Here is a 15169-nt window from a genome sequence, read left to right as displayed (position 1 = left end):
AAGGAGAGAGAAAAGAGAAAGAATTTCTCCATTTTATCCACATTTTCAAATGTCATGGTGTTTTAGTCAACTGTTTAGCTGCTGCTGTTGAAAGATCCAACCAGCACAATTACAGGGAAGAAAAGTTCATTTGAGGGTTCTTGGTTTCAGAGGTCATAATCCATAGAAGGCTAGCTCCACTCCTTGGGGCTCAAGGTGAGGATGAACATCAGGGCAAAAGAGTTTAGTGGAGGAAGGTGCTCACAGGATGATCAGAAAGGGGAGGGGGGGCAGGGGAAACTCCACTCTCCAGGTACAAAAATATATGCCCCATAGCCAGGTCCCCAGTGAAACGCTTCCTTCAGCCACACCCCACTTGCTTCCATTCACCACTCAGTTAATCGTATCAGGGATTAATTCACTGATTGAATTAAGGTTGTAACCCAATCATTTCTCCTCCAAACCTTCTTGCGTTGTCTCACACATGAACTTCTGGGGGACACCACATCCAAACCATAACACGTGATCTAAAGTTGTTTGTGATAGTCACTTAAATTTATTTAAATTAGATTTATATTTATGACCCAATTTTCATTCTTGATTATTGATAACTTTGGTGGGCTTTTTCTTGTTTTCCACAGAGTTTAGAAATTTTATTATTTCAAATATTAATTTGGGTTTGCTATTTTCTCTTGTGTATTTGCTTTCTACTTCATTGATCTATGCTCTTACCTCTATAATTTCCTTTATCTTTCTTAGTTTTGTATGTATATATATGCATACAAATATATGTATATACATTATATAGTGTGTGTATATATATATGTATATATGTACACATACATATGCATGTGTATATATACATTTTTTAAGGTATCAGGGATTAAATCCACAGGCACTCTACCACTGACCTATATCCCCAGCCCTTTTTGTTTTATTTATTTATTTATTTTGAGTCAGGGTCTTCCTAAATGGCCCTGGCTGGCCTTAAACTTGCAATCCTCCTGCCTAAGTTTCCTGAGTCACTGGGATCATAGACGTGTGCTACGTGTTCGCAGCTCTTCATTTTAGAATAATATTTGCCTTTAAAGCTAGTATTTTTGTCTAACTATTGCTTTAACACATTAGATGAGTTTTAATATGTCTTATTTTTATTATCATTTAGTTGAAATATTTTCTGATCTATTTTTACTTTTTTGACTCAAAAATCATTTAAAATTACATTGCTTCATAGTTAAAGTCTTTCTCTCTTTTTTTAGAATTTTAATTGCTTTTGTCAGAAAAATACTCTAAAAATATTTCAAGCTTTTATGAGTTGTTGAGGATTAGAATCTGTAGCTTTTGTAAATATGTCATGTACTCTTAAAAAAATTTGGAGGGTCTGTTTTAGTGATTAATAGGGAATAGCTACTGTTGAGTCATCACCTATATATTATCACTCATAGATAAAAATATTTACCTTCAGAAAAGAAAGAAAAAAAAAAAGACTTGGTACTGAAGAAAAGCAAAAAAGTAAGCAGAAACTACACAAGCATCTGTTTGTAGAAAAGGAAATAGTGGGGGTGAGTTTCTCATCTTGTAGTTTTTGATCTTAAAGACAGGGCCCCAGCATCTCAGACAGGGTGGCTAAATCCACAGCATCAGCAACAAGACAATCTTTCTCGTCCGAAGAAAAAGAAGATAGAATTCTAAATGATAACAGAAGATCCAGGAGAGGAGAGATCCAGCAAGAGTCTTCATTTCAGAATATAAACTCTATCTGAACCTTGAAGTGATTCTTGCACTATTTAAACACAGGACACACTCCAACCAACTCAGTTAAGACAGAAAGAACTGTAGTGGGCTGAATAATGCCCCCTGCCCCATCTCTGAAACGTGTGAAACCTTACCCTACATGGTAAAGTCTATGCAGGTGTGAGTAAGTTAAGGCTCTTCGGATGGGAAGATTATCCTGGATTATCCAGCTGGGATTGTCCTAAATGCAATCACACGAATCCTCATAAGAAGGAGGCAGAAGGAGATTTTAGTACACAGAGCAGATGGTGATGTGAAGACACAGCAGAGAGAGATCTGAGCATGCTGGCCTTGAAGATTGCAGTGGTGCAGCCATATGCCAGGAGACCCAACAGCTACCAGAAGCCAGAGAAGCAATGAACAGAGTCTCCTTCAGATCTTCTCCAGAGATCATAACTTGGCTCAAACCTTCATTTTGGTCTCCAGCATTGTGAGAGAATAAAGTTTTGTTGTTTTAAGGTATTTTATTGTTTCAAGTAAGAGAATACATTTTTAATTTTTTAAAATAATATTTTATTGGTAGATGGACAAAATACCTTTATTTTATTTATATATTTTAATGTGATGCTGAGGATTGAACCCAGTGCCTCATAAGTGGCAAGCACCCTGCTACTGAACCACAATCCCAGACTGAGAATATCGGAGATGACCAAAGAGTAGCTATTCCCTATTAATTACCAGAACAGACCCTCCACATTTTTTAAGAATATATGAGATTTTTATTGTTTCATTGTAATGGTGATTTAGGAGAGTGCCCAGAAGAAATTAGTATAAGAATTTAGCAGTGATTTCAGCTACCTTTCAAGGGAAAACTAAATTCGGAGTTTTAGCACTGCAAAGTTAAGTCTCTTCTAAAACAAACAACATATAAGTATTATTTTTTTTAAAGATACAGAATCTGGGATGTATCAGTACAATGTTTAGAATATAATTTGAAATTACTAGATGTACCTGCTCTGATCCACCCACTTCCAAAGGACAAAAAAAGAAAAAGAAAAATGTGATTCATATGTAAAAGTCAGATGTGAGATTATAGGCAAAGTTTAATACTGCTGTTAGGACAGAAAGGATAATGTGTCCATAAGAGACATTTTCCTAAGCACATTTTTTGCACACAAATCTTCATCATGGGGTGTTTCCTGTGAAACTCAACACGGTGTAACAAATCATACTTGCTCATTATAAAAAATACAAAAAACCAGGAAGCATTATAGTTGAAAAGTAATCTATTCAGAGGTTGGCAAATTACTGTTTGATATCAGTTTACAAGGCTTTTGAAGCTTGGTAAGTTTTCTCTGAATTTTCATGGGTATTCCAGTGGACAGCTGACGAATTGTAATTATAACCAAGACATTTAATTCTTCACCAAACTTCTCTTTCTGACTCACTTTGAGCAGTTATGACATAGGTATGCTATATTTTCAATATATGTCTCTCCATAGATTTCCTCTTATTATAAAAAATGTGTTATATCCTTTCTCAGAGAAAATCTCTCTGACCATGGGTTTCCTTCTAATTACAGTAAGAGACCCCAAGAACCAAACAATCCTCCTTGTGGCCTTCGTGCCACTTTTTACTTTTGATTTTCTTCCTACTTCTCTAAGAATTCTAAAGCTCCTTTCTCAAATTCTCTTTTGCAATCTACTTCTCTATGTTAATTTTATGAAACCTGTCTGGTTTTTGACTATCATCACTTTATCTTTTCTTCTCTGTGATATTATAAGTACTTCTACCTCCAACTTTCTTCTAGCAGATGCTTCTTCTAAATCCATCCCTAGATGTACCCTACACTGCAGACTCATGTATCTATTTCAATAGTAAATACCTCTACTTAGTTGGTTCACACTCATAGCAAACTCAAAATGTCCCACACTGAACTGATTATGTAGGTAAGAGTTACAAAGGAGCCTTATGAAAACAGTACCTCAATATGCCTGGGGAAAGAAAATGGAACAGAGACAGCAGTGTGTGGATTCTTAATGAAGAATGATTAATATCCAGGAAAAAAAAAGAGTGCAAGATGGCATTCTGTTTAGTAAAATACACAGTGTAAACCAGCAAGGCAAGTTCAATCATTGAGAGGAGATGGCTATGATTAAACTATGATCATGAAAGGATAAAAAATATAACAGAAACTAAGGGGCCACCTCACCATTCTTCAAATAAATAAGGGGAACTCCAGTTGTGGGGCTTTGGGACTTGTAGGTTTCCCCTACTGAAATGATCTTCTCTGTTTTCTGTATGAAATCTTTTTTTCAGATTTTTATTAAAACACTACTTTCTCCATAATCCCATCCATGATCATCCCATTTAAAGGCTGCATCCCAGGTTACCTGATCAGAACTCTCCATCCCCTTTCCTACTTATATCCTGCAAGACACTTTTAATCTGTTGTACTATATGGTTTTGGTGTTCATTTGATTGATTGCCAGTCTTGTAGAATATAACTGCCCTGCTTCTTCTCTAGAATTTAAGCTTCTCTAGGGATTAAACTGACGCTCTTTTGGTCATGGTTGTATCCATATGTTGTATGATAAACAGTCCATGGGGTATAGTTGTTACCCAATAAATATTTGTTGCCTGTGAAAAACAAAAATTAAAGAATTAGGAACTCAAGCAAACCAGAGCACCCATAATGCCATGTTCTTTGCCTGACTCTGTTTTTCTCACAACCTGAAAACTGTTCTTCCCTCTTCCTCGCTTAGACTGTTTTCATTCAGGTCAACTCCTATTTACCCTCCAAATTTTTTTATCTAATGTTTCTTTTTGTGAAATCTTGTCACCCCTATACCCAGATACAGTGATTTTCCCTTCTGTTCTTTAATACCTTATGCATAACTTTATCATGATATTATAATAGAGGAATTTATTGGTAACTCTCTCTTCATTACAAATAAGAAGCTTCTTAAAGGCAAATCTGTATTTGGTTGATAAGAAAACTCTGTCAAAACTAAAAAATGATGTTACTTCCCTCTACCTTCTGTTACATGTTATTCCAGCAAATGACATAAATTTGATCTTTAGAAACAGATAGAAATTACCTAGGTTGAAAGAGGTAAAGTGCTATGTCTTGGATATAGCTTATCCCCCAAAGTTTCATGTGATAGAAATTTGGTCCCCAATGTAACAGTTCCAAGAGGTGGTGGAACGTTTCAGAAGTAGGCCCAAATAATTAGGTTATGGGACCTTGCACTCAAAAGGGATTAATGTCCATCTTTTGATAATGGATTTGGTCACTCAGCACTGTATTACTTACTATGAGAGCAGGTTGCTAAAAACCTAAATGACAACCTTACATGTTTGGCCTTTTCTGCACACACTGCCTGCCTGTTTTGCATGCACTCCTGCCATGTGATATCACAACAATGAAGTCTTTGTTGGATGTGACTATGCTTGGACTTTTCAGTCTCTAAAAAAACATGATCTAAAATAAACCTTTTTCCCTTATATAAAGTACCCAGACTTGAGTATTTTGTTATGTCAATGCAGAGTAGACTAAGTAATAAATAGTAGAGAGATAGTTTTATAATTTAGAATTACATTTTCAGTCCATTTATATATGAAATAGGAAGTGTAGGTTTCTGATGATCACATTAAGTTACTCTGAGTATAGATAGAAAAAGGGTGAGTGCTATCCATTGAATAGTTTGTCCCTCAAAGGTTCACATGCTCAAAATCTATGATCAGTTTTTATCTTAATAAAGCATTAACTTGAAGTTCTCATGAATTTATGACAAAATATATCAAGTAACAGACTACAGACAAAAGCACTGAATATTCTAAATTCACCTACACAAATAAAGAATATGTATAACTATAGCCCGTGGCTTACTTGAATAATAAATCAGAGATGGATTGTCTTTCAATGAATGTATATATTAAGATCACACTAACTAACATCACACAGCAATAATTCTAATACAATTACACAAATATTAAATACAGTGAAAATTTCAACCAATAATTAAAGTCAATCCTAGGGATAACTGCAAGTCCCAGAATCCTTCAAGGCCAAGTGACTTCTCTTAGCGGAAAGGTGAAGGTCCTTTAGTGGTTCCTTCCAGTTGATTGGGATAACAGGATGGTGAGTCAGCATCCTAGTAGGAAGACTAGGTATCAGTCTCTTAGAGGTGTCCTTGAACTCAGCAGTGGGTGGTCTTGTGCTTTTGGTTTTTATTGGTGATGAGCTCAGCATCCATTGATTACACTTATGGGTGTGCTGGTTTACTCCTATGAGTGTGTTTCTGGTTACACTAGTCCTTGTGCTCTCTACTGAAAACTACAGAGCCTACTGGACACTGAAATAGGCCATCCAAATATGTTCTCTACAGTAACTCAAATTCCAGAATTCTCAATTCTTTTTGTTGTTTCTGAAGAAAATGTGGTCAGAAATTAAATTCTTCCTTGTTGTTGCTATCATTCCTCTGAGTCTGTAGCAGTGGTATGAAGAACTAGAAAGTCTCTTAGCATACAAGGAAAAAACAAAGCACAGTTTGAGAAGAAAGTATTACCTATTGCCAGTAAATCTGATATTCAAATGAGAAACTCTGCTTAAAGGAAAATTCGCTTTATCCTTTAGATAGACATAAACATCCCTTTCCCAACAAAATTAAAATTATATGGCATTGAAGTAGAATTGTCTCAAAGCCTAGACTCCCCTTGAGCTGGGTGTCCAACTGGAGTGAATTACCCACCTAGATAGAGATTTATTTTTTATATTCCTGGAAACTGCCCATCAGACCTTTCTATTTTCTTGAAGACCTAGATTTTTCCTATGTTATTATTGCTTTTTAAAAACTTATTCTAGGTTAAGTTAGTAGTTCCTGCACTATCAAGAATTCCTTTGTTGACTAACAAATTTCTACTATAAACTCAAAAATAGGTCATATTTTAGGTTAGTTATGAAAAAAAGACTGTGAAGTTTCATGGGCCAAAGACTTGAAAATGACAGGGAAGCCGATGTTCTTGGAAAGGTGTTCAGAAAAGGACAACAGCACAATCACAGAGTGGTTGGAGCACCCTCCAAATTAGTTGCCTTTGCCAATTTAATACTTTAATGGCCTTACGTTCCAGCATGAAGGTCCAACTCTTCCCCATTCCACACAGCCTGGCTCCTCCCCACCTCTATGACTTGACCTGGGTCCATTCAGCATTTTGTTTACAACTTCAGCCACATTGTTCTTACTTGTGCCCAAACTAATTGACATCTTTTTTTTGTTTGTTTGTTTTAAAGTCTTTGCCTGCTTCTTATGATTGGCTATTCATGAATTTTTCAGTTCTATTTTTAGATGACACCTTTATAGAAGACTTCTGTGACAGCACTACTAAAATGCCTCCCTTAATCCAGCCATTCTCTGTCACATCACACTATTGTTTTCTTCTTAGCACTTCACTATAGGAAATAATAGCTGATATTTATTTGTTAATTCATATATCTTTTTTTTCTCTTCCTAAAAGAATGTATGCTGTTGAGGACAAGAACTTTATCTGTCTTATTCACTGTTCTCTTTCCAAGTTACCTACAACAATGTATAGCACATATAATATGCTCAACAGATATTTTAAAATGAGTAAATAACAATGAAGACTTGTGATTACTTGTTTTTTTTAATATTCATGGCAGGTAGAATATTTTAATATTCATGGCAGCCAAAAATAATCAACGAACCCTGTTAGTGAGGACTCACACAGCGACAGAATGACAGCCAATCTCTGAAAGAACATCCAGAGCCAGGGCAGGCTGCTTGGTTTGGGTTCATAAGCAGTTAGTTGGAGTAATGTAGCCCCTACCTTTGCCTGGTAGAAGCTACAGCTAAGCAAAGCTTCCTGGCACTTTTATTCCAAGCAACCCGGTGGTAATTTATTAATTGCTTCAAATAACTGAAATACATTCATACTTTCTGCTTCTAAATCCACTTCATTCCTGCCACACACATACACCACATTTCCCTAAATTAAGAGTAGGCAAAAGCTTTTCCCCAAAAAGAGGAAAGGAAGAGCTGAAATGTTCCTCATTCAATTAAACCATAAACTGACCAGATTCTAAACCAGAATCACACAGGAAGCTGAATCTAGAGATACTCTAATTTATTTCTGTTACATATTTATGAAAAAGCATGTCTTGAAATATAATAACTTATTCAGAAAAGGTGTTTTTCTAAGAGAATAAAGCACTATTGTTCTGCTATGAAGAGATGAATATGTTCACAAGAATATACTTGTAAACTGAGACACATCTTGACAAAACAGTGCATCTGAACCCACGTGGCATATTTTCTAAAAATCTCAGTTTCCAAAATCTTATTTACAACTCCATATGGAGAATAATTGTAACTGCCTGAATCTGAATATCTTCACACAAAATCTAGAAAGATACAAGAGCAACAAGGAAGGCAAACAAACCACATATGACCCAATCATTAGAAGACCAAGAACACTGAAAAAAAAATTACTTGTAAGTAAAGAAAGAATCATCAATTTCAGCATAGTCCTCACTGCAGTATATGCCTATAGGTAGTTGTGAAGAACAGGAGAGGGGACACTTCAGAGATTCCACAGAAAGAGCAACCAAGTAAATATATGAAACAAAAATGAACAAACAACAAAACCCCAGAACAAGCAAAATATGAAAGTCCCTAGGGTGGGGGAAAAAAAAAGGTTCAGCACAAAAGGCCCAAGTACCTATTCGCAGCACCTGCCACAGGAAAAGAACTTGAACTGGAGGTGGCAGCCTCACTGTAGAACTATACTATTGGGCAAGAAGGCAAAGGGAGAAGGAGGGTGGTTCCTCTTAGGGATTTGTGGTAGCAAAGGGAAAAGAAAATGTAAGGAGGAGGAAGGTAGCAATCTTGGAGAAAACATGAACCAATTTGTCATCCTCTACCTTTATCGACAAAAATAAAATAGCATCCAATAACTGAACCACATTTAAGTAAACTGAAAGAGTTTGTTCTCAGACAAGGAATATTATTCATTAAATTCTCAGAACTAAAAATAATTAAATAAGATTATAGAAATTTTAAAAATTTATTATAATTATTAGTATGTATATTAATTGCACAAAATAGCAGGTTCCTATAAAACAATTTCATGAATGCATATAACATGTTTGATCCTATATTCCCACCTTAAATCATCTTTTGAAAGAAGAAAACGAGATATGAATCAAAGATATTACATAACATATGAAACATATCTATCAAGAAAATTATTTCTCAAAAAATGAATATAAAAAAACAGCAGAAATTTGTAATACATTTGAATCTGGATTTAAATTCTCAAACAAGAATCTGAAAATAGGTTTTTAAAAAGTGAGAATAAAAAATGCAAAAACCAAGAATAGAATTTGTCCATGGGGAAAAACAAATAAGAACAATTAAAACCCCACAGGAGGAAAATAACAAAACTTCAGTGAATCCAGGAAAGAAATTGAAAGCAAACAAACAAAAAACTATTTCAGAAAAGAATAAATTGCAAAGTGTCAAAGGGGTAAAAGAGTCAAATTACAGTTGAATAGGGGGCCTTGAAGAAAAGAAGAAGAGAACCATGAAAATCAAAGGAACTAAGGTCAGTATAACTGGTTAGTGAGATAGTGGACAAAATAGAAGACAGGCAAAAAAGATCCAAAGCACATATAGTTAGGGTTCCAGAAAATTTTAAAAATGCAAAACAAACAAAATAATATTTAAAACTAGAATCTAACAAAAATTTCAAAAGAAAACTTTAATTTAAAAACAGAACTCAATGTGTACCTGAGGAAATTGATCAGAACAATAAATTCTGAGATATATCTGAGAATTAGTATTAGGTTTAAACCAACATCAGGATTGCCAGACAAAATATTAAATTATAAGTATAAAACTATCAGGCTGATGTCAGACTTTAAAAGGGCAACATGAAGAGCATGGCCAGTATGGTTATGTTTTTTAAAACCTAAAAAATATGAGCCAAAGGTCTTATATGCAGCCATGACATTCTTCAAGTATTCAGGGCTGTACAAACAAACAGTTTTGAATAAAAGGAACTCAGGAACTCTTCATAAGGTGTCTATTAGAGAAGAAGTTCATCAAACAAAGATTTCAGATGTCTATTAGAAGATAAATTCCATCAAACAAAAGATGACAGGGGAAGCTTATACAAAAGACAGAAGATGAAGATAAGCACTTAATATATTTAATTGTAGAACTAAGAATAATTAAAGGTAGATGCATCGGTGAAAGAATAATGTGTACCATTACATATTCTGACAAATTAGAAAAAAGTGAACTAATAAATGAACTCACTAATAAATGAATTGAGAAAAGAAGGACAAAAAAGAAGTTGGAATAATATCATTGATTGCTTTACAAGTAATAGATGGGAGTTGGACATCGTGGCACATGCCTTATAATTCTAGCAACTCAGGAGGAGGATTGCAAGTTTGAGGCCAATATCAGCAAAGTAGTAAGACTCTGTCTCAAAAAAAAAAAAAAAAGGACTGGGGATGTTACGCAGTGGTAGAGCACAACTGGATTCAATTCTCCCCATATTGAATTAGTACTACATATATACTACTAGTAGTAGTGAGATAGTGGATTTGTGGTAGCAAAAGGAAAAGAAAATGTAGGGAGGTAGGGATTTGTGGTAGCAAATGGAAAAGAAAATGTAGGGAAGTAGTATTTCTTGGAGAAAATATGAACCAATACTAGTAGTAGTAGTAGTAGTAGTAGTAGTTATAAAGGTAATAGTGGAGAGTCCAAAAATACCATTAAATTTCACAAAATACATAGTAAAACATTAAGAAACAGGATTAAAAACACTATAAGAGGAAAATACCAATAGTTAATAGATAAAATATAATTTCCACAAACACAAAACGAAATTTTAAATAAATAAAACTCAATAAACATAGAAAGATACATAGTAAATGTAACATAATTGACACAGTGATTATAGCACAGTGATTATATGTATCTCTACAAGACACATACGTATGTAATTATAGCACAGTAATTATATGTGTTGCTGCAAGACACATATGTAAAGCATAGTAACTTTAAAGTACTAAAAATGAAGGCATTGGCAAAGATATACCAGATAATGGGAACATTAAGAAAGCAGGGACTATGGTTTTAGTATCAAAGTAAAATTTAGGCCAAAATCATAAAAAGCCCTTTAAAATACCAAAACTAACAACTCACATTGAACATAAAATTTGAGTGTCTATGCACCAAAAAATTCTGTGACCACTTATCTAAAACAAATCTCAAGAGATATAAAAATGAGACAGAAACACTCAAACTATGAAAATCTAATACTTTACTCTCAATGCAAGATAGTTAAAATAGAAAAAAAATGGGTTATAGAAAGTATAAATAGCATAATCAACAGTATACCTTTTATGAGGATATGCAAACGTCATAATACAAAGCAATACGGAGAATGAAAGGTCTTCTCAAGTACACATGGAACGACAACAAAACGTGATTATAAACAACCTGTCATTTCTGTGAAGTAGAAACAACTACAATACAATTTAATTACAATGTAAAACAACTAGTAATTAAAATAAGAATTGACTTTCACAGAGAAATGAATAAGCCATCTTTTAAATAACTTGGGTAGAAAAGAATATACAAACAAATCAGAAAATTTCTGAAAAACCAATAACAAAAACACTACATATTTGTATCTATGGAATATATTTAAAGCAAAAATCTGAAAAATATTAATAGCCTCAAGTATCTATATCAGGATCAGGAAACTACAGACCACTGTAGTAGCCACATTCAACCACAGCCTGTTTCTCATGACCTGCAGAAAGTCAAGCTTATCCATTTCCATGTGTTCTGCTACTGTTTCTGTACTACAGATGCAAAGTTGAGGACCTGTGACAGATCATATGGCCAACAAAACCTGTAATACATACTATTTATAGAGCTTTTACAAAAATAATTCACAAACACTTCATCCATATATATCAACAGATGAGAAGCAAATAAATATGGCCCCTCTTTAAAAAGTTCAAAGAAAATTAAGCCAAAATAAGAGCAATTAAGAATAGAGAAAAAAGGAAAGGTTAATGAGGGTTACTGGATTAAACTAAAATCCTGTATTATTTTTTTAAAAATCAGCAAATTAGAAAACACTAGCTAATAAATTAAAAACAAATATAAAAGAAGTGACAATGGGAAATAACTACTGATACATAGAAGATACATAGCGTATATATATATATATATATATATATATATATATATATATGAATATTTTTCAGATTTTTGCTTTAAATATATTCCATATACATATATATACACACACAAAAACTTGTATACCTGCATTAAAAATATAAAGTGAATTTCTTATAATTGTATAGTGTATCATCATTGTCTCTAGTACACAACAAAATAATTTTTATAAATTAACAATTTTTCATAAAAGGTATAAAGACACCTCATGCCAAAAAAAAAAAAAAAAGACACCTCATGTCCATTAGGATAGCCACTATTAGGATAAAAGAAAGGAAGGGAGGGAGGAAGGAAGGGAGGCAGGGAGCAAGGAAGGGAGGCAGGGAAAGAAGAAATCAAGTGTTGGTGAGCATCTGTGTGGGGAAATTAGATTTTTTGCACTGTTAGTGTAAACTTAAGATGATATAGCTATTGTGCAAAAAGAAAGGTAAGCCAAGGTAAATCACCCAAAAAATTAAAAATAGAATTACCATATGATCCAGCAATTCCACTTCTGTGCACATATCCACAAGAATTGAAAACCAGGCACTTGTACACACACTCTCTCTCTCTCTTTTTCTCTCTCTCTCTCTCTGTACACACACACACATACACACACACATATACACACATATGTACACATACACACACACACATATATATGAAAAAGTTGATATGTATATATATGCTTTATTCCATTTAGGTTGCTATAACAAAATAGTATTGACAGAGTGGCTTACACACAACAGAAATTTGTTTCTCACTGTTCTGATAATTAAGAGAACTAGGAGAGGTGCTGGTGCAAATTTTATCAGTCCCCAAACCAGAAAAGTCTAAAAGAAAGTTGATGTTTCACTTCAAGACCAGTGCCCAACTTCAAAGGAGTCAGAGAGACAAAGTCCAGTCTTACTCATGGCAAGGTCAGCCTGTTGATTCTATTCAGGCCTTCAACTAACTGGCCAGGGGTCCCCACAATACTCATTATACTGACTCAAATGTTAAATCTCATTCAAAAAACACCCTCATAGACACACTCAGAATAATGTTTTACCAAATATCTGGGTATTCTATGGCCCAATCAAATTGATTAATCTTCACATTCAGCAAAAGAATTGTCATGGAATATTACAGGCCTTCACTCTGTAAAAGTTTTAGTTAAATGATGGTTTTGGAAGAAGAGGGAGAGGAAGAATGTGGAGATTTGGGAGTTATATCTTCATCCTTTGATTTTTAGATGTATAGAAAATAACATGTAGATGATAAATGATTTGTAGAATATATGCAATTTATAATTTTTAGGACAAATACCAGAAAATAATAACAAAGTTGCTTCAGGGAAACAGAAATTGTGGGAAGAAAGATATTATATGGGGGAAATTACCTTATATTTTGAAGTATTAATGAATTTTAAAATTTTTATTGACTGCTAGGAAATTGTTTCTGACATGTTGTGTTAGAGTCTATAAACAAGTCAAAATAACACCTGGCATTTTGCCAGGGCAATGTTAGAGTTCCTAAACAAGTCTGGATGGTGCCTGGCAAAATGCCAGAGGGAGTGGTTTGAGAAGTAACAAAAGCAAGCCATTAAGTGTGGAGATTCCTTATTGGTTGACTGATGTATCTAGTTTATGCTAATTAGATAAGCTGTGTGGAATGTATAAATACTGCTCCTGTCCTGCAATAAAGGGCTCCTACTCCTGCTGTATCAACAAACAAAAGTCATTCGTCTGCAGCCGGACTCCGGCAATGTTGGAATATTTGAGAAGCTGATTTATGAACTCTTTACTGAAAAGCAAGCAACTGTTACTCATGCTGACACTGGGTGTTCATGGACCCATATCTTTGTGAGACTTCTTCATTTATTTGCACAGACAAAATAATATAGAACATAGGTGTTATAAAAGTAGCATTTATGTATACTTCCAAGAAGGAAAAAATACAAAGATGCACATCTGGTGTTTAAGAAATGGATTTATATTAAAAATTAAGAAAAGGGTAATCACAGTTAAAACAGATTCCCAACAAGGAGAGACAGACAGTAGAATCAGTACATCACTTTAGCAGAGAATATTATAACCTCTGGAAATTCTTAGATAAAATTAAAATTTGAAACGTTTTCAATTTCATGATTTTTATTTGATTTGAATTACATATTTAATTTATTCTAAAAATCAGTGAAGCATCTTTAAGCTTCTTATAAATACATCTGAATAATACATTTTTTTTAAAAGCTACTGTTATAAAATAGCTGACAGAAATAAATATTATCTGGCCCAGAAGCACTAAATAATAGTGGCAAAAGTAGCTCAAGTCAATAGTCTTAAAAATTGATAATTAAATAAAATTGGATAAAACACCTTTTGTAATATATAGAGCACCACTAAAATGTGGGGGTGGGAGGCATGGGCCATCCAAATATTTAGGAGAGACTTTTGGGAAAAAAGAAAAACAATAAATATACAATGAATCTACAGCTCATTCAGTATTTGTCTTTTTTAAACATGCCTTGTCTTGAAAATACTTTATTATTGTTAATTAGTTAAGTCAAAACTTTCAAAGAGTATAAGACATAGCAGAAGCCAAACAAGTTGGAAAAAGAAACAAGGGTTCTCAGATTCAGCTGGTCTATTTGGAGAGCAGCCATGTGCCAGGCTCCTTCAGAGGCAAGATTCCATCACAAATCTTCAAGACGGGTACCCTTTTCCTCATTATTACAAATGAGGAACATGTAACTCAGAGAAAGCAAAAAACTTCCCCATGCTCATAAATCTATGGGTGCCATGGTTGTAGTTTTACATCCAGATATTTGACTCCAATTCCACTATTCTCTCAATAACTTCATGCTGCTTCTGGAAGGATTGCTCCAGTGCAATAGTGCTAAGGTCAGCAAGTCAACAACTGCTTTTATTTTCCTCCTTTGTTGTGCTAACTTTCCCAACCTCATCATTTCAGTGAAGAATCAAATCAACACAATAACATGTGCACTGAGCTTAAGTAAACCAGATGCATGCACTTACAAGATGGAGTAGCACAGATTTTGTGCTATCAAGCCTTGGGCATCAATATTAACAAATCTGAAAAGGAGAGCAACAATAACTACTCCTAAATTTCCCTTACATTCTAGGAATAGTGCCAAGTGAAATCTTGCAGCCTACACTAAAAAAAAAAAAAAAAAAAAAAAAAAAAAAACT

This window comes from Marmota marmota, unplaced genomic scaffold (genome assembly GCF_001458135.2).
Source record: "Marmota marmota marmota unplaced genomic scaffold, marMar, whole genome shotgun sequence".
In the NCBI taxonomy this organism is placed as follows: domain Eukaryota; kingdom Metazoa; phylum Chordata; class Mammalia; order Rodentia; family Sciuridae; genus Marmota; species Marmota marmota.
Note: the sequence above shows the minus strand (reverse complement) of the source record.